General features: G+C 41.6%; 1 long non-coding RNA gene across 2 annotated transcripts in view; it reads left to right on the top strand.

Annotated features, from left to right (window-relative positions):
• The window catches only part of LOC141372656 (uncharacterized), a 34,011-nt gene that overhangs the window by 3,566 nt on the left and 10,419 nt on the right, over positions 1 to 20,026 (top strand). Inside the window, exons 1-2 of one of the 2 annotated variants that reach the window (XR_012378044.1) lie at positions 15,448 to 15,603; positions 16,060 to 16,216. The exons of the other annotated variant lie outside the window; for it this stretch is intronic. This is a non-coding gene — a long non-coding RNA (uncharacterized lncRNA). Of the gene's footprint in view, positions 1 to 15,447; positions 15,604 to 16,059; positions 16,217 to 20,026 lie in introns of those variants that run through there. 2 annotated transcript variants of the gene reach the window in all.

Genomic DNA, 20,026 nt, shown 5'->3' with positions numbered 1-20,026 from the left:
GGCTCTGAGCTTAATTGTATTGGCAAGGATGAATCAGGAAGCTTACGAGTTTACAGCTTTGCTGGGCTGTTTCTGCACTTATTTGGAAGATAAACAACCCCAAAGCTCTCCACCACTCTTTAGCCTAAAGAAGGATTACTTTTCTCCAGATGGATGGGTATTGTTAAGCCAAAAATGAGAGCAAGAACACATCCACTATAGAAAGAGATAAGACTCAGCTTACTTAGACAGCAGAAGATACAGAGAAACTAAATCCCAGGCCAGAACATCACCCTGAGGAGCTTGGGGGGAAAATTTTTTTATGCAATGAGGGACTATAAGTGACTCCCTCAGCCAGTGGAATTCCTGGGAAATGATACTAAAACACAACGCATGCAGTTGTCTTGGACTTAGTATCTTTAACATCTACTAGTTGGTTAACCATGCATATGGCACAACATTAAGTAGCTTTGAAAGGGATGTGTCCAAACTAAAGATAACGTTTCTGAAGAAATATGGCCTGGTATGGCAGAATGAGCATGGCTTTGGGGGCCAAAAATGTGTGTTTGAATCTGAAATCTTTATGTTGCTTCCTTTGTTATCTTCCACAAGTTACTTACCCTCTCTGATCTCCAGTTTTTTTCATCTGGGGGTAATGACAACCTGTGTTCTGTTTTGTGGTGAGCAATAAATGAGATACTGCTATGACTGTCCCAGGCTCAGAAGAGATATCTGATAAATGGTAGCTTCTGACACGATTTGGAGGAGCTTGGACCATAATCCCAAGCCCCAAATTCTCAGGTGTTCTGAAAGATTTCTTTTTTTTCTTCTTAGGTATAGAACTGGGAGGTAGGGACAAGAAAAAGTAATGGGCACTGTGTCCCTTGCTTTAGAGGATTATCTTAAGATAAAAATAAAGTATCGAAGTCTGGATTTAAAAATAAAGTTCAAGAATGTGTTCTCGGACATCCTTGACATTAGCTTGTTTGGCTTCGGTGTATGCATCTCTAAAATGGGACCATTGTTACAGTTATGAATTGTTTACAGTGGAGAACAATGCCTTCTCAATGTCACAAGATCCTTTTATTTCAAACTCTTCTATATTTATCTCAAACTCTCAAGAACGTGAAGCATTTCAAAATATCCCACTTAAAAGCCCAGGGTTTCTCCTGCTACAGAAATGTGAGACAAGGTATATTCAAGTGGTAAATCAGTGACACCCAGTGGCAGCTGCTTTTATATTTCCCTTTTTTATTTTCAGTTTAACTTTGTCAGGCTCTCTCCCAGCACCAGTTAAGATGATGAGAATACAGAAGTCAGAGTTACTTTTGAAGAAGAGTTTCTCAGCAGTGACCTGAGTTTTCCAGGACATGGGAACAACCTAACAGCAACACCAAATATAGAGAGGTGCTGGAAGGTAGGGAAACAGTTCTGGGAATTTCCTGACCCATCATTTTGCATTTTATTAAAGAACATACTCAAATTTTCCTGTCATTGTTGGGTTTTGCAAGAAACAGTCCCCTCATTGAAGTGACCTGCCAACTGCCCAGATTCCAGCTACATTCAAATCTGTTGGGTACAGCTGGGGACATTCCCTAGAAATTAGATTTCTGAGGTGTTTAAAACCTAACTGGAGGTTTAATCCAAAGCCCTCACCACCACCACCCCCCCAAGCTCCTCTATGACACAGTAATTGTGGTGGGGTTAAAGATCCCCACACACTCGCGGTTGAGTAGAAGCAAGCATAATGGTACATGGCTGGGCTCCCTTCCCAGCTGGTACACTTGGTTATTGGATGCTCGGGGGCCACGTACAACTTCATAGGGCCCTTATGTTTTTATCTGTGCAGTGCGGGTGATGACGCCTAACACGTAGGTTTTCGTAAGGGTTTTAGTGAAAGAACATACCTAACGTGATGGACATATAGCAGGCACTTGATGAATAGCAATCAACCTTGTCATTTTTATCAGCTGAGGTTCTCTGTCCACCTAGGTGCAAGACAACTGGCAAAAACCCTTCTCTGAAACTGGATGAGTATTTTTTAGGTGCTCCATGATCTGACTGTCCTTAGAGAGGGTGAAGATGAACTCCTTGTCATTCTTTGTTATTAGGGGCTAGGACTATTTTTCATATAGGACTGATGCTGCTAAAGTACTTTGGGTTTCTTGGGTGAGCGTCTCTCTTCTATCACATTATAAAACTGTTAGATTCTCTCACATTATAAAATACTAATCCTTTTAGTATTTTCCCCACATGAAGTGTTCAGGAGGTCATCACAGCACAGAGATATGATAAGGCAATTAGATAGCACTGTTCATAAAGGATTCCACAGAGGGTTCGTTAAAACAGAAGACTCTAGTTCGCGGTTGCTTCTCCTTTTAACTGCCTGATAGATATTTTCGAAGGATGGGTTATTAAACTATGTAAACAGAAATGTAGTTGTAAATAAAATTTACAGAAGATGATCTTTTTTCATTTTCTGTATATTTGTTAAATTATGTGGAACAGTTAAGATGCCAGGTCTTGGAGTGGAGTAGACGAATTTGAATCCCAGCTTTTCTACTTCCTGGTTTACTTAGATTATCTGAGTTTCAGTAGCATCATCTATAGAACAAGGATGATAACGTCTGCCTCGTGGGGTAGTTGAGAAGAGTACTGGAGAGCGAGTCTGGAAAACATTTAGCACGTGGCACATACTAAGTGCTCAGTACAGAAAGGGAGGTTGGGGGGATGCCCAGAGCAGCCCTCTCTAGATAACAAATATTCCCTCTTTACCTTCTTAAAGTGGAATTTTAGAGCTAATAGAAGCTACCTACCGCATTCTTCGAATAGCAGTGTAGTGTTCTAATTGAAACAGAAAGGAAAACTAGAAAGGAGAATCGGACTGATGGTGAAGTAATACGCATTTCTTTCTAACGCTCAGGCTCAAGGACACCGTGGCTGCTGAGCCCCCACCAGACCACCCAGAACTGGTTAGCTGTGTCACTTCTGTGCCACGGGTAGTACTGCTCTTGGCGACCTTTTGAAATAGTGAGAAACTCCCGTAACATTTCAAACAAGGCAGAGAATGATCTCTCCTCACTTAGGTATTAGTTGCATTACTGGGAATTTTATGTTGGTTTATACAAACTAAATATGTGGTTTATATTTAAACCAAGCAGAAACACTTTCTTCGAGTTAGGTTTTAAGCGCAGAAAATTATAAACAGGTTTTTCACATATACACACTTGGGACAGAATGATTTTTCATTATGAGACTGCCTCCTTCATTACAGGGTGATGATCATCTTTGACCTCTTTCTACTAAATGCTAATAACGCTCACCTCCCCAATTTCTGTGACAACGTAAATAACCCCACAGTTTTCCAAATGCCTCCTGGTGGGCTGTGCTACCTTTGCTAAGAACCAGTGGCCTGGAGGGGCTTAAAGCTCAAGGCTAATTTTCTTAACTTCTTGGGCAAGCCGAAGGTTTTTTCAACCAGGTGGTGAGGAGCTCAAGACTGAGGAAGGGGTGAGGGGTCTCTCTGGGGCTTCTTTTTAGAAGGGCCCTAAACTCATTCATAAGGGCTCCACCCTCATGACCTAAGGAACTCCCAAAGGCCCCGCCTCTTCACCATCACCTTGGGAGTTAGGATTCTGGTATATAGACTTGGGCGGGGGGGGGGGGGCGGTAGAGTGCGGGAACACAAACATTTAGTCTCCAGAAAACCCCACAGGCCAGGAGCCAGTGAATGGGCCACGGGGCCACAGTGGGCACAAGGGTCAAAGTGATGAGCCCACAAGAGAGTGGACCCAGCCTGGCCGAAGGAAGACAAGGATGAGGCAGAAACTCCAGCAGGTCTGCAGCACATGTGCTAGGCAAACTGAAGCCTGGGCGAGAGGGCAGCCCCACAGAATCCCAAGTGTGAAGCCTGGAAATACTACAGTTTTCCAACAGCAGATGCCGCAAGAAGCCCAGAGATGAATTCTTCACACCCCGGTGTTTACATCCAGCCTGAAAAAGTCACTATACCTAACGGGCCCATGAAGATCCAGAGGATGCCACCTCAGTCCATGGACCACCTGGGACCTCTGTCACCATACGATCATGTAGGCCACATCCTTGCTAATAAAACCAGAGATGATCTAGAGTGACATTTGAGAGGCTGAACTTGGCCTAAGAAGAGGAAACATTTACTTAAGGGGTAGTTTTAATTACTGTGCCAGACTAAGTTGATTAAGTCCCCCCCCCCCCAGTTATCCAGCAGATAGAGGTCTATAGAGTCAGTGAAAGGGGGAAGTGGAAATCTGTAATTTCTTTACATATGATTGTAGTGTGAATAAATCTGTGATCCTTCTATGCTATTAACCTGGAGTTTAGCCCCAGGACCTAGATATTACACATTCATAGTGCTGTTTTGGTGGGTGATGGCTCTGCTTACATATCATAGTTGCTTGATTTGCAGCATCGAGCCCAACTCATTTTTAGGTTTAGTATTTACCTTGTGAACCAACAAAAGGAGTTCAGTAATTTCCAGAAAAGTAAAAAATATTCCTGTTATCATCACTTCACTGTAGTGAAAGAAAGAAAGGAAAGAAAGAAAGAGAGAGAGAGAGAGAGAGAGAGAAAGAAAGAAGAAAAAAAGAAAGGAAGGAAGGAAGGAAGAAAGAAAGAAAGAAGGAAGGAAGGAAGGAAGGAAGAAGGAAGGAAGGAAGGAAGGAAGGAAATGTTTATAGGAACCTACCTCTATGTGGTGAGATTACAAGTGATTTTAACTGTTTTATTTTCTTCACTTTCAAAATATTCTTTAATGGGCATCTGTAAGTTTCATAATACGAAAAAAATATTTTAAAACCACCAGCTATTTTTTTTGTTTCCTTTTTCATATCAGCTAATATGTAATTTTTTTCTAAAATGATAAGAGATGAGTCCTGCTGCCGGCAGATGGAGGGTGCAACGTAGGCAGAGGGAATGAGGAAAAAAAAGAAAAGAGTGCTTTCATAAGCAAATGAATTTATGCTGTTATCTTAGACATAAAAGTGCTTTACTTGAATTGCCTGAAACTTCTCACTTACAAAGATGGGGTATAAGCTGTGATGAACACTGGCCAAGCTTTGACAACCCGAAATGCATTTTGCCTTTCTAATAACAGTCAATTTTTTTTTTTGTCAGAAGTGACCTTTTACCCAGTCTAGCTCAACTGCTATCAAGAGTCCCACCCTTCCTGAGACAGGGGGCAGGGGCAAGTTTAGCTATTGGAAGCTCCCCTTCCCCATACATTTGAATTTTGAAATGAGCAAAGGGACAGGAAAATTGGCTGGAACTCCATTAGGTCCTGGCAACATCTTGTCATTCCTGCTCCCTTCCCTGGGAACTGCCTTGTTAAATGTCTGTGCTCAAATGCAATTCTCTTGCCTCCAAGTAAATTCCTCTTTGCTTAAGTTAATCAGAATCAGCTTCTTTTGCTTGCAACCAAAGCACCTGTGTTGTAAAGTTATTTTATAGCTGGACTGAAGCAGCCATATGCTGTTTCCATGGATGGCTGGATGGGTAGCTTTGACTCTTGGCCAATTTAAGGTTAACGGGCTAGCCAACCAGCTAACTAATGATTTATGATGCTCTGTATATAGTCCAAAACTCCCCTGGTTAAACCCTAGGCCAGATTGTTTTTCAGTAGATTTCACCCGATGTAACCAGTTGGTCTGGCATGATTAATAGGACCTGGGGGCATTAAAGACCCTACTGGGGACTTCTACCTGGAGGTCTTGGGAAGCCAAGATACAGAGTACAAATCTTAGTGGTTTAATCTGGAGACGAAGCACGTCCTTCAGCAAATAAGAATAATCCTGGAGAGTTTTGCCTGGAAGTCTTGACTCCCAGTGCTGGCATGCTCACTGCCCCCCGCCCCCACCCCGCCTCGGTGCACCATAGCTTTTGCCTTTATTTTAAGCCTTAGGAGAGCATGCTCCTTGAGGTCTTGTGCATCTTTTAACCTAACCTAATCTGAGTCATCTTTATGGGACCCCCAACTGCCATAGAAGCAACTAGCAGTTACAAAGTGACAGAAGACCCTCAGGGGTGAGAAGAGCCTGGGACAAAGAGTAGGTGGAGAGAGGGGCTGGGGTGGCTAGCAGTCTTTAATAACCGCTCTGGTGAGGGGAAACGTGTGGTTTGTTCAGGACTGAGTGAAAAACTAAGGGGCACTCTAGATAATTTTTATGAGATACTGTAGATCAGAATGAAGTCAGGAGAAACTTTAACCTTCTTCTGAATATGATATAAAACCCCTTGTGTTACTAGAATGATGTCAAAGCCATGGCTTAATGGAAGAGCTAATAAGCATGTTTTAGTTGTTGTTCTTGGGTGCTTCTTCTTGCTCTTGCTTCCTCCACATAATTGCATTCTCTGGTTGCATCCTTTGTGCCTCTCTATAGTACTGTGGTTGCTTGGTGAATTTTAAGCTAAGATCTAGTGTGTTTTTTGTGAGTCAGTGAATTATGTGTTCCAAAAATGCTCTTTATCCATTGTAGTCAAGTTGAGGACTAGTTCTGGGCCACAGAGAATTACAGGATTCACAAGACCCATGGCTCTGTGCCTGTCCTTTAGAAAGAATCACTACGTCATTGTAAGATCACAGTTAGTTTTTTTAATAAAGATTTCATTTCTTTGTTTGAGAGAGAGCGAGAGTGAGCGAGTGAACATGCGTGCACAAGAGAGCACAAGTGAGATGAGGTGTAGAGGGGAGAAGCAGTCTCTCTACTAAGCAGGAAGTCTAATGCGGGGCTCAATCCTGAGACTCTCTGATCATGACCTGAGCAGAAGGCAGATGCTTAACCAACTGAGCCACCCAGGTGCCCCAATCACAGTTATTTTTACATCTTCTTTTAATCTCCCCGACTGCCTGTGAGCATCTTGATTGCAGTGACTTCCCATCCCCAGCAGCATCAAGGAAATGCCCTGCATGTAGTAGGTGCTCAAAAAGCATTTACAGAATAAGCATATATGTGTATGTATTTATATATTTGATGGCCAAACTACCAAAAGTCCAAAGAAGCCAGGTTTTTTCTCCTGCTGCAATGTCATAATTTTGAGAGTGGCAAAAAGGCAGTGCAATAAATGGATACAAGAAAGGAACTTTAAAATACAGTTTCTAATGTTTGGAGTAGATTGATTTTTGATCACGGATGTCATCTGCTGGTTATTAGTGTTGGTCCAGACACAGCCTAATGTTGTTGTGATTCATCTGGCTTAGTACTTTGTGATGAGGACCAGCATTCTCGATGAGGAGCCAGAGGGACTCTAGATCCACCAAAGCCTTTAAAATAATCCAGGAAAATTTATTGTTGCATATAATTTGGTTGAGTTTTATTGAATTGTAGTTCTTTGAGAAGGGCTGAGGTTCCATAGATGAAGGTGGTTTTGTATGGCAGTTAGAAGTGTGGACTCTGGAGATTGATTGCCTGGAATCAAATTACATTCCTATGATTGCTGGCCATGTGACCTTGGACGTGTCACTGAATCCTCCTATGCCTTAATTTCCTCAATGGGGATAATTGAAGCACCTACCTCCTAGGTTGTTCTGAGGATTAAAGGAGTTTATTTATCTAAAGAGCAAAGAAGAGTATCTGACACATAACAATCTCTCTCTCGTTCTTTAATGTAATTACTCATTAAACTTCATATCTAAGGCCTCACTGGCCAGGACTTTGTAGTATCATCTGGAAGACTACTATTAACCTAGTATTCTCTACCACTTTTCTCTGGGTTATCTTTACATATTCTCTCCAGGCACGTCTTCCTGTGTGTGCACATACTGGAATGAGCTTGTCGTTCTGTCCCTACTGGTCAGGCACCTTTTCATTTTCAAAGGACTGGATAACAAAGAATCTGTATGCCTAAGTCAATCAGGAAGAAGGAAATCTTGAGTGGGAATGCCTTTTAGCCAAGTAAAGATAGATGTGTGTGCTGTTAAATGAAAAAAAACAAAAACCAAAAAACAAAGAACAGGTGACTCTCAGAAGTAACCCGGATGTCCCTCTAAGAAGCTCGCTAGGGAACTCTACTATAGGATAGTCCCATCTATCCTTCCCTAGGAGACCCTATTTCAGTGTATAAGACAGACTATTTTGGGTGCCTGGGTGGCTCAGTTGGTTAAGCGACTGCCTTCAGCTCAGGTCATGATCCTGGAGTCCCAGGATCGAGTCCCGCATCGGGCTCCCTGCTCGGTGGAGAGCCTGCTTCTGCCTCTCCCTCTGCCTGCCTCTCTGCCTACTTGTGCTCTCTCTCTATCTCTGTCAAATAAATAAATAAAATCTTTAAAAAAAAAAAGACTATTTTATAGCTCTTTGAAAGACAGTGTTATACCCTTCACCTTTTAAAGACAGATACACTGGCTGCCCCCAAACAGTCTTGTAGCTCTCAGAAATAAAAAAATTAAGTTAGAGTTACATTAAACTTTAAGAAATACTATGATCTAATCGGGATCACTTAGATCAAGCCAAATATTTAAAATGAAAATAACTAAAATTGCCACATAGTGTTTTTTCTTTGAATGATGTCCATTTCCTCCTTCGTGATCATATGTGTGCTCACTTCCTTGAACCATGTACACGCACCTGTGGACGTGGAAGGCGCCCTCATCCACGTGACCTGGGAAACCAGCTCCTTCCCATGACTGCATGCTTTGAATGTGGGAGGGCTCAGGCAAGGAAAGCTTCTAGAGGAGATACCTCAGGAACAGTGTGAGCTTCTCTAAGCTGTCAGAGGTGGAGAATGGCCATGGGTTCAGGCAGCTCGAGCAATTGGAGGAAAACCATGGGCTTGCCATGGTTGTGAAGGATGGTGTCCCTGATGGCTTGAGAAACTCCCAATATTAAAATTCACCTTCGAACCTACACAAAGACACTGACCTGAGCAAGTTTACAATGTTATTTTTAAAAAGCCAAATGGGGGCGCCTGGGTGGCTCAGTCAGTTGAGCATCCGAGACTCTTGGTTTGACTCTCGGTTTGGACTCAGGTCATAATCTCACGGGTGGTAAGATTAAGCCCCAGATGGGGCTCTGCGCTCTGCAGGGAGTCTGCTTGAAGATTCTCTCCCTTTGCCCCTCCCCCCACTCGCGTGCGCCCTTGCTCTCTCTCTAAAATAAATAAGTAAATCTTATTAAAAAAAACAAAACAAACCAACCCAAAAGCCAAATGAAGCAGCTCTGCTGTCATTTGACCATTACTTGTGATTCTAGGACTAGAAGCTGACACAGGGTTTCAGAGAGCCTGGTGGTAGAATCCATAGTTTAGAGGAGTTCTCTCAGTCCTGAAGTCTTTGCTCTTGAAATTTGTTCACGGTCTTGAGGGTTCATTTCCTCCAACATGGCATTTCACAAGACAGCCTGCTTCTTTAATGTCCCCAGTTGACCACTAGATGGCAACGTTGCTCTTTTGTGTTACAGCTTTGACGCCAATAAACACTAGATTTATTTTTCTAACAGCCAAAGTAAAATAAATAAATAAATGAATGAATGAATGAATGAATGAATGAATGAATGAATGAATGAAAAGTAAAGGCTAGTAATTTAAATGCATCACTTTGTATAATAGGAATAAGATAGAGCATATTAAATTACAAATTTGTGATTTACTTACCTGGAAAGAAACTTGACAATATTCTGTTTGTTTGCATCTTGGGAGAACACATTTGTGCCTGGTGCTTATAGACCATACATAGTGTGGCCTCGGTTCGTCTGGCGTTTGTGGCTGCCGGGAACTGCCCAGATGTTGGATGGTTTTTTTATTCAAATCATTTAACTCTCTCGATTCCAAACCCAGAGGCATAATAGTAAATAAGTACAAGATTCCAGGGACTCTCCCCCATGGATTCCGATTCAGTACATATAAAGTGGGGCATGGGTGTCTGGATTTTTAAAAGCACCTCCACATGCTTTTGATTATCAATAAGTTTGGAATTGGACCTCATGTCCTTAATTTCTCCAGCAACAGAATCCTCAAAACAAAATGAATTTTAACTCAGTTTAACTTAAAATTGCCATATACACTTTTTAAAGAGAAAAAGTCTTAATTAAAAATACTCAAGCCAAATACCATATGATTTCACTCATGTGTGGGTTTTAAGAAACAAAACAGAGGATCATAGGGGAAGGGAAGGAAAAATAAAATAAGATGAAAACGGAGAGGGAGACAAACCATAAGAGACTCTTAACTATAGGGAACAAACTGAGGGCTGCTGGAGGGGAGGTGGGTGGGGGAATGGGGTAACTGGGTGATGGGCATGAAGGAGGGCACGTGATAGTAATGAGCACTGGGTGTTGTGTGCAACTGATGAATCACTAAATTCTACCTCTGAAACTAATAATATAGTATATGTTAACTAAATTGAATTTAAATAAAATTTTTAATAACAAAAATAAAAATACTCAAGCATTATGAAAAATTATGAAATTATGAAAAAGTTGAAATCACTGTAATAATAATAGAGCGCTAGTAACTGAAATATTTATTCACCTTAAATATCTAAAACAAAGGTTATCAGATCTGTGTATGGGCTGGAATTGATGTGATGAGAAAGATAACTTGTTCATAGTTTTGCCTCTCCTGTGTGTTTCTCATATTGGAACATTCTCAAACTGGCGTGTGGTGGATTGGTATAGAAATAATTTCAGATATTCCAGAATAATGTCCCTCTATTGTCACATTATGTATTAAGATGTATATCTTAAAAAATCATTAATTACCACTTTTGAAAAATTTGAGGGTCCCATTAGCTGTATGAAATATATGAAATACTAATTTTCTTTGTCATTTGTCATTTTCTTCTTTTCTCCTCTATTTCTCTTTCTCTGTGTGTCTCTGTCTCAGTCTCTCATTATTTGCTCTGGGTCTCTCTCTCTCTCTTTTTTTTTTTTTTTTTTGCTCTGGGTCTTTATTTACTTTTTGGTTTAATGTTATAGTTTGAGACCAGCTAATCACTGTTTATATATTATTTGCCTTGACCTATTTGAATCAACTGACCTCATGAGTTTTTTCCTTTATCCAATATCATCTTTTTTTTTTTTGGACATTAAAAATATCATGGTGACTAGGATTAGAAAAGAACACCATCCTTTTCTGGTGTTAATTCATGGGTTTATATAAAGGTCCTCATGATAACGATTTGAAAAGGATGGTGCTTTCTAGAATGTGTTTAAAATTAAAGTACAGATACTTTTTAAAACCACTATAGAACAATTTTGTTTTCATAGAAAAAAGAACACTAAGATGCCATAACATGATTCACCAGTTTCAAAGTGTCAAATATACTGCTCACCAAACTGTACTTATGTGACTTTTTGTTGCTAGAAGGCAAGTTTCTGGGAATCTTACTGCTTTGTTAAATTCCTCTGTCTCTTTTTGTTTCTCTCGTGAAGAAATCCTTGAATTTAAAGACAAAAAGATCCGCATATATTAGAAGTCACTTCTAATTTTTAAAATACAATGGCAAGAAAAAAAGACCAGTCGGAAAGTGGCACATGAATTGAACTATGCATTGGTTTCAGAGTAGATACACAACTTAGAGGAATCCTCCTTTGGGCGGATGCTTGTTTTTCTTGTCCTAAGTGGTGTCCACACTTAACCACTCCCTGCATGCCAGTGCTGGTCCTTGGCAGAGGAACAGAGTAAACAGAACATTCTCCCTGTAAGTTTTAACTTAGAGGCTGAGGACTCTGGACCTGTACTTCCAGAGGAAGCGCCTCCTGAGCTGGGCCAGCAGAGGGATCTGGAGCGCTGCTCGTCCATCTAGGCCCAGCCCGAGGCATCTGTGGGTCCGAATAAACATTTATTTTCCGAGAATTTTATTCCCTGTTTCTCTCCTTTAAAAAATGCAAGAGGATTATCTGTAGGAAAATATTCAGATTTACATCAAAACAGAAAAAGGAAGCAGTGCTCTCTCTTCCCTCCTGAAAAATTGTCAGTGATTTTGATTAGCACGAATCACTGACACTACAAATCAATCCTGTTTTAATTTTTAAAAGACACTTGAGGTGTGTTTCACAGCACCTTGTTTCTGTGCAAACTGAAAAATTAAAATAAATTTTTTAAAAATATTTTAAACCAAAAAAAAAAGAGAGAGAGAGAGAGAGAGGGAGGGAGGGCTCTAAATTTAGAAGGTGCCAGATCCTAAGTACCAGAAAAGCCTGTCCTTGTTTCCATATGTTTACCTCTCTGAGGAGCTGGCCCACAGCGTACCTTCTCTCTTCAAAAGGAAATCCTGGCACCTGGAAGATTGGGCTGACAGTGAGTATTAAAATGACTTGTTTAATGAGCAGCGTGATTGAACCACGTAGGGAACGCTGAGGAGTTTTTTCGAAGGACTAGGTTTGGTGTTTGCATTTTGTTATGTTGTATGCTTCCACTGTCCCTTATTTTGACAAGCTATCGAAAACTTTTGGGATGAGCGTGGACAATTTTTCTTTTTGTTTTTAAACCTGGTTGCTAAAAAAAAAAATAAAATGGTGCCTCACCTTACCTGCCTCTAATGGAAGAGGGGCTGTGCCGCTTAAGTGAGACGCTTGGCATTAATTTAGCACCAAAGATTCTTGAGGTCTGTATGTACCGATGAGCAAGGACCATGAGAGACGTGCATATCCTTTTCAAGCACTAGGCCACCCTCCACTAAGTAAGGGCTATTTACTAAATGTCGGGCGAATTGCCAGTCCATAGGCCTGGCAGGAACTGATCTTCAGAAATCCTTAACTGCATTTCTCCATTTTGGAGGCCTGCTTCCTCCCTTCCCAAGATGACAATCTACTGACTTTCAGTTCCCCCCATAGACTGCACACATATTGCCTTTCAAACACATAAGATCACTTGAATTTCCCTTCACAAATTTAAGGTGACTACTTTTTCTTTCTTACTAGAAAAATATAAAACGCCCCTTTTCTTTGTCAAGACAAATACACCAAAATCCTTTTTTTACATGTTTATCATTTTGCTTTTGAAGTTTGGACTTATTTCTCAACTAGTTCAGTTTTTTCTTTTGAATGGTTTTGAGCTTTTTACCATTTCCCTCATCTATGGAGGACTTAACTGGAAATAAGAGGATATTAGATACCTAGTAAGTGTTGAGTTAAAAGAAATTCAGAATAAAATACTGAAAATCATACATAGAAATATAGTATAAACCTACTGTTGTAGAATTGTAAATATCGTGGCTAACAGGAAGAATAAAATTGCATGTCCTATAAGTAGACAGCTTTATTCTCTCCCAATTGATAGAATTAGACTCATTTACTTACAAAATCCCTCAAAAACAAACAAGCAGGTTGGAAATAGTCTAAAGATTCCAGCCTCTCTTATCCTAGAATTTTCAGATTTTCATGTATGTTTTTTTTTTTTTCCGTCATGTCTCCATGGGAAAAGGGAGTCTGTTTGTTCAGAGACTTTCTACTGTTTACCCATTTCAGAGCCATTTTATGAGGGTAATGTAAAGGTTGGGAATAACTGCAAATGTGTGCAAGACAAGAAGTGTGTATTTTTAAAACCAGATGCGTAGATGCATGGCTTTAAGAGGAAAAGACACATATATAACAGACTTTGTTGAGATGTTACAATGTTGTGATTAAAGAGAAAATGTGCTCTCCTTTACGGACTTCTCTCTTCACAGAATCTTAAGATTTCCATTCACAATGCTGTAGAGTAGTTGCAGTAAAACAACTGTAACTGGGTTTTAGGGGGAAATGCTTCCGAGGGAGGGAAGGACAGAGCAGTAATCATGGGTAAAGGCACAGTTGTTTCAGAGAGACTGGCAGACACAGAAAGCTAGGGTGCAAATGGCACTGGATGCCCAAGTGGACAGTTATACCCATCAGAAAAGGGGTGTGTGTGTGTGTGTGTGTGTGTGTGTGTGTGTGTGTGTGTGTGTGATTTTCTGTGGCTGAGGGCTTCTCACCTCCGTGGCAGCAGACAGTAAGGAGCAGGGAGCCAGAATTGCTTGGTTAGTTCTTTCTGAGCTTTGATGACCAAGACCCAAACATATCCAAGCTCTTAGAGGGGCAGTGGGCTTTTAACTTCTACACAAAACCACAGACCATGGCACCTTCCGAGGGGAGTGGCCACCCACAACGGAGGGAACGTGAGAGCAGAGAGGACCCGCGGTAGCGGAGTGTCCAGGTCACCGAAGAGGAAGCTGGACCCAGATGCTCGTTTTCTCAGAGATCCCGCAGCCAGAGCCAAGCAGGCCAAGCCAGTTTCCCTGCGCACGCATCATTACTGTGCCAGGTCACAGAGGGTTCCCAGCCCTTGCCTTCCTTTCCCACCAGCTGTCCGCTTCCTCTCTCTTCTCAAGGGGAAAATGATCTTGAAGTAACAACATGAATATCTGCTGAGTTTGACTTTGGTGAATTAACTAACCCGTTGGTTTAAGCCAGATCAGCAGAGAACTGTGTAGTCTGCCTGGTGGAGAACAGAATCTCGTATTTTTTTTTTTTAAGATTGATTGATTGATTGATTTGAGAGAGTGAGAGCAAGAGAGATCACAGTGGGAGAGGGAGAAGCAGGCTTTCCACGGAGCAGGGAGCCAGATGCGGGGATCAATCCCAGGACCCTGGGACCATGACCCGAGCCGAAGGCAGACGCTTAACCCACTGAGCCACCCAGGCGCCCTGTCAATAGGCTTTTATATGGTGCCACTGGCATGTACTGAGGGACCTTCTAGGAAGAGGCTCCAGAAAATCTGCTCTTCTGTTCCCTGAAGGGATTCCCAGGCTGCCATCCACAAAAAATTTCCCAGTGGAAATGCCTTGATATAACCCAAGCAAGAAATATTTTAAGTTTCAGAAGCTAGGAAAAACCATGATTTTCCCCAAAAGTTGGTGCATGTTTTTTGGGTTATTTTTCAGATGCTATGAATCTTGTAACTGAGCATTGTTCCTTCTTTGCTTAGGCCATAAGGAAGTATCATTTATCTTTAGAAAGGCAGTATAAGATAGTGGTTAGAGCTCAAACCTGAGAATCAGGCTGGTAGCTTAGGACCCACGGTTACACGAGAAACCTCGGTTTCCTCACTTGTAAAATGAAGATGGTCATAATCTGCTTTACTGTGAAGAATAGTTTTTTTCTCATAAAGATAATGAAAGTAAAACATTGGGCATTTTTGTGGCCCCTGGTAAATGCTTAATAGATGTGAGTTATTGTTACTATTATTTATTCATGCAATGAACAATAACATACAGTTAAACGGTAATAATACGTCAGGCACTCTGCTAGATTCTGGGAATAAAACACAGAGCAACCTAGACCCAGTTCCTATTGTCAGAGGGTGTTACCGGCCAGCAAAAACAAGCTCTTTTAGTCAAGTGTGACAGATGCCATGATGAGGGAGGAGGGGTGGGGGCATGTTTCAGGAGCATGTGAACTGGAGATGAACCCAGAACTGGAGGAAGTTTAAGTGCAAGTTCACCCAGTGGAGAGGCCAAGCTGTGCAGGGAAGGGCACGTCGGAGTTGGTGAGGGAGGTTTGGTGTGGCCGGAGAGCAGAGTGGCAGGGGGCCCTGAGACAGGGCTGAGAGCAGTGAGGGGCCAGGTCACGAGGGCCACGTATGCTACAGGGAGGAATTCCGACCTGACCCTAAATACAGCAGGAAGCCATCACCGTGCTGTGAGTGGGAATGAGGCTCGATCTGATTTACTTTTTAGAGGCATCACTCGGGGGCGTAGAGAGTGGGCTGAGAGGAGGCGAGGCTGCGGGACGGAACCCTCACCGGGCGATGGCAGGCCCTGGACTAGGTCCGCCATCTATAAAGCAAGCTTGTACCTTCCACCTTCCAGAAGCCACCCAGGAGGGAATACTTCAGTCAGCATTTGCTCTTTCACCCGCTTCCCCCTTTGCGCCAATTTCAATGACTTATTGTATCCTTTTGTATTGTGTGGGTCTTTGGGTGAGTCTCCTGAAACATACTTTATAGGATGAAGTAGGAAAGAGAGAGGATACTTAGGAACTAGGACTCCTTTCTTGAAATACATGTATTTCAAAGTAGCTGTATGGTTTTTTTCCTGGGTCTGACCTGGTTTGGGAGAAAGGCTTTATCACAGACTCTGTGTGTGTCTTCACTAGCAAATGCCTTGAATCCTTGTCGAGGACGTGACCCAGACGGCCTTACCATTTCGGGACTGGCTTTTTCCTCCTCAAACATCTGACCTTAATTCCGACTCCTGCGGATTTAAGACGGCGCCATCACATTACTGAGCTCGTCACCTCTCCCCCCGGCAAGGTGTGTGAAGATGGAAGATCTGTGTAGCCAGCTGATAAGAAATTGCTAATAGGTTAACCTGAGTCCTTTGAATTCAAACAAAAGAAGTTCTCAACCTAATTGGAATTAACCTGCCGTGACTTCTGCCTCATCTTCCCTGAAGCAAAGATGATACTGATCGGCAGGCAGAGAACCTGATGGGTGTTAATGGGGGGTTTTCAAGTTTGTCTTGCTTTTCTTAAACTGTTAAGAAAGAACAAAAAACATTATTTAGAATGAAATTAGTTTCCAGGAAGGGAAAGAAAGAAAGCCGAGAATTTATTATTAAAGAAAGAAATAGAGCCAAGGTGAAAAAAAAGACTTCTCACATCTCCTGGCCAGGTGCTCCGTGCATATAAATGTTTCAAGTTAAGCTTTAAGATCAAGGGAAAGTCTGTAGGGAGCCTTGTCTCCTGGAGATCTGCTTGCTAGAGCTGCTCCTGAATACAGGCTGCCCATTTTTATTTGGTTATTAAGGATTAAAGGGGCGACGATTCTGGAATGGTAGTTCCTTGGTTTCCATTAACTTTGTACAAGATAGTGAAAAGCACGCTTCCAAGGGAGGGTTTGCATATGTATTTTGTGCCATCAGCTGGCCTTCTTCCCTGTCATCTTGTGTGTATGGTTAACGTGAAATTGTTCTTCCTCTCATGCGCTCGAGCTAGAAGAAAGCCGCCTCGTTGCAACGGTTGAGAATCTCTGCACCTTTCAGAAATCCTCCTGGTTTTCACAGGAGTGTGGAGGGAAGATGAAAAGAATTTCACATTAGGTGGCTGGTTCCTCCAGATACAGAGGCTTAGCAATTGCCTTGGAAAGCTACTTGCCTTTGCCCAAGTTGGCTGGGCTTTCAGCGTCTGAGTACGGGAGCTGGGAGGCATTCCATCACTCCACGTCCATATTTAAAATTTTGCTTATTTATTGATCGTGCCACAGCTTGTCCTCAAAACTAAGGTGTGTCTGAAGTTACTTTCATCAAGTGCCTAAGAAAGCTTAGTGATAACATACACCTGAAGAGAACGCTTTATCCATGTGGTGGGTAATTGTGTTGCAATGATCTCATAGTTTGGGGTCACGAATGCCTGTTTGGATAAAGTCATTAAAATAAAAGTATGTATGAAGAGCTCAGCCTTCAAAAAGAGCAAAAGTAAAAGCCAGTTTCCTGATTCAATCCATTTCTTGCAAACCATGCTTTAAAAACAGAATGGGAATGCAGAGTTTATAAAAATTTACACTCTCTATCATAACATTTTTCGACCCCACACCAACCCACAAAGTGCAATGTATACCAACAGACTGGATCTAAGAGAGCAGAGTCTGGTGGAAGTTGGAGCAGAACCTACATATTTTGACTTCAGTTCTTGTGATTTCAGTACTACACATTTCTCTTCAATTACTCCCAGGTTTTGTTAGGCTGAATAGTATGAATGGTGAAAGATCAACTAGAGAAATAGAGTTCTGGGCCAGTATCTCTTATTGTATGTTTTTAATCGAAATGCTTATATGCTCTGAGCCTAACTTATTTTATATTATAACCTCACAGTTTCATCATCATGGCTGCTCAATATCATGGTTCTTTCAAAAGTCATGATCGTTACTTACACGTCCCTAGTTGTTACGACCTAATGAGGAACACAGTTAAAGATTACAGAGTTGTAGTTTCACTTAGTGGTTATAGCAAACTTTTGTTAAAACATGAACTTCTTCTGTTTGAGATGGGATAATAGCTTAGAAATAGAGATTTGACAATATTTTAGTGCTCTCTGTAGTAATTTGTAGACCTCTGCAAAGTACCTGCTCCTTTCTGCATTTGAAAATGTTGCTGAACACTGCTGTTCCATAGTGTGTGGTACAGAGGTCATAGAGAAACCTCATCCTTGAGAACAGCATCATTCAGGGCAGATGACATTCCATTTTATTTACTCTTTGTTTCTTAGAAAAAAAAAATCGTCGCATTTAGTGGGCACAGGAATCTGGGGATGTTGAGTTTAGTCATGACCAGATGTGGGATTTGACTCTCTCTCTTGCCTCCACCAGCAGTGCCTTAGTCTGTGGGTTTTTCTTAAAAAAGATTTTATTTATTTGAGAGAGAGAGAGAGCATGAGCAGGGGGATAGGGCAGAGAGAGAATCAGGCTCCCTGCTGAGCAGCAAGGAGCCCAACGCAGGATTCCACACAGGGTTCGATCCTAGGACCCGGAGATCATGACCTGAGTCGAAGGCAGTTGCTTAACCAACTGAGCCACCCAGGTGCCCAGTCTGTGGGCCTTTGAGGAGAAGAGATGTGTCATCCTCCCTCACTCATGCAGCAAGTTTCTACCGCATTCCTACTGCACTTGAGAAAGTGATCTGGATCCCAGAAGTCAGAGGGAGGAGGTCACTGACCTCAAGGAGCTTAGAGTGAGCAGATCCACAGTAAGGCGCAGGGGCTGGTGGGAAGGCAGGCTGAGGATCAATGAGGACCCCATGGAAACACTGAGTGGAAGTGTAAAGTGAAGAAGCAGTGTTGTCTCAGCATAACCACCACTGTCATATAAACTAATGTGACAACAGTAAACTATTTTCTACTGAAATTCTTGTTGCCAGTGTGCATGGTGAAAATTTAAAATACCATTGTTTTGTGCCAGATTTTTTTCCTAAACATTATTTGTTACTGGAAGACAACTCTGCTCTAGGGTTGATTGGGGCTAAAAATAGAGAAAACAGCATAAGGAGAATTATGCTAACAAACCAACAAAATCAAAGTTGCAATGTGGATGATCTGCAGAAAGCCGGTCTGCTAATTCTACCAGGGCTTTTCATAGATTCCTATGAAGTTGTCATTTTTTCAGGAACTTGTTTTAGTGTTATGGCAACAACTTAGATTCTGTAGTACTAGGTAGTTTATAGAGTTCATTCCCATGCATTTTTATTACAAGATCTTTAAACAAATCTATGGCTATGACCTAGTCAGAGCAGATTTTTTTTATCCCCATTATACAGAGCAGTAAACTGAGGCTTAGGGCTGCATTAAGGATAATCAATTAGCAGTAGAAATTAGAACCTAACTCTGACTCCGATTATCTTTCTATTACTATCTACCTTCCTACTCAGAATTCTAAATCAGGTATTTAAAAAATTTGAATATGATCAGCAGTTATATGCAGAATTTAAAACACCCAACATGTTTAGGTAAGTAGCTATTTTGGAGAGATAAGTGACCTTTAGATCCCCCACTCTGCCAAGCAACTGAGAGTGCATTTAGAAGTTTTTCCCAGCTCCAGAATATTTTCCTTTGGGAAAATAATTTTAATGGTTGTGGATCACCAATTTGACTGTTTTTTGTTTTGTTTTGTTTTTTTAAACCAAACCATCTGGCAGCTGTGTCTTATTTCTTCCTGCTGCCAATGGCTGGACCCACACACATTCAGACCTCACACAAAAATGCCAATGTCTGCACATTTTCGCTACGAAAAGGCATTTTCAGTCAAAGCAGAGAGCAATGAGGCTCTGCCTGTCTGTTGCAATAACATTAATATTATCTCTGTACAGATGCTTTTAGATGTATGAAGTTAAAATGCAGAGCCCTGGAGATGCCTAGAAGCACACATGAGAGTAGCACAGCCATTCACGAAGACCTAAGAAACTGAAAATTTGCAGGATAAACTTTTCACCATGACAAAGTAAAGCCATGTTGCCTATTCCAATATGAGATTGACAGCAGGAAATAGTGACAATAAAATTAGTGTAGGATGCATTTAGGGTGCAGAGAGGCGGGAGAGGTATATATGTGTCGTTGGTCAGAATAAACCAGGATA

Source organism: Callorhinus ursinus, unplaced genomic scaffold (genome assembly GCF_003265705.2).
Source record: "Callorhinus ursinus isolate GAN/ISIS: 27379988/994484 unplaced genomic scaffold, GSC_fseal_2.0 scaffold4, whole genome shotgun sequence".
Lineage (NCBI taxonomy): Eukaryota > Metazoa > Chordata > Mammalia > Carnivora > Otariidae > Callorhinus > Callorhinus ursinus.
The sequence above is the reverse complement of the archived record's forward strand: the minus strand, read 5'-3'. Positions and strand labels throughout refer to the sequence as shown.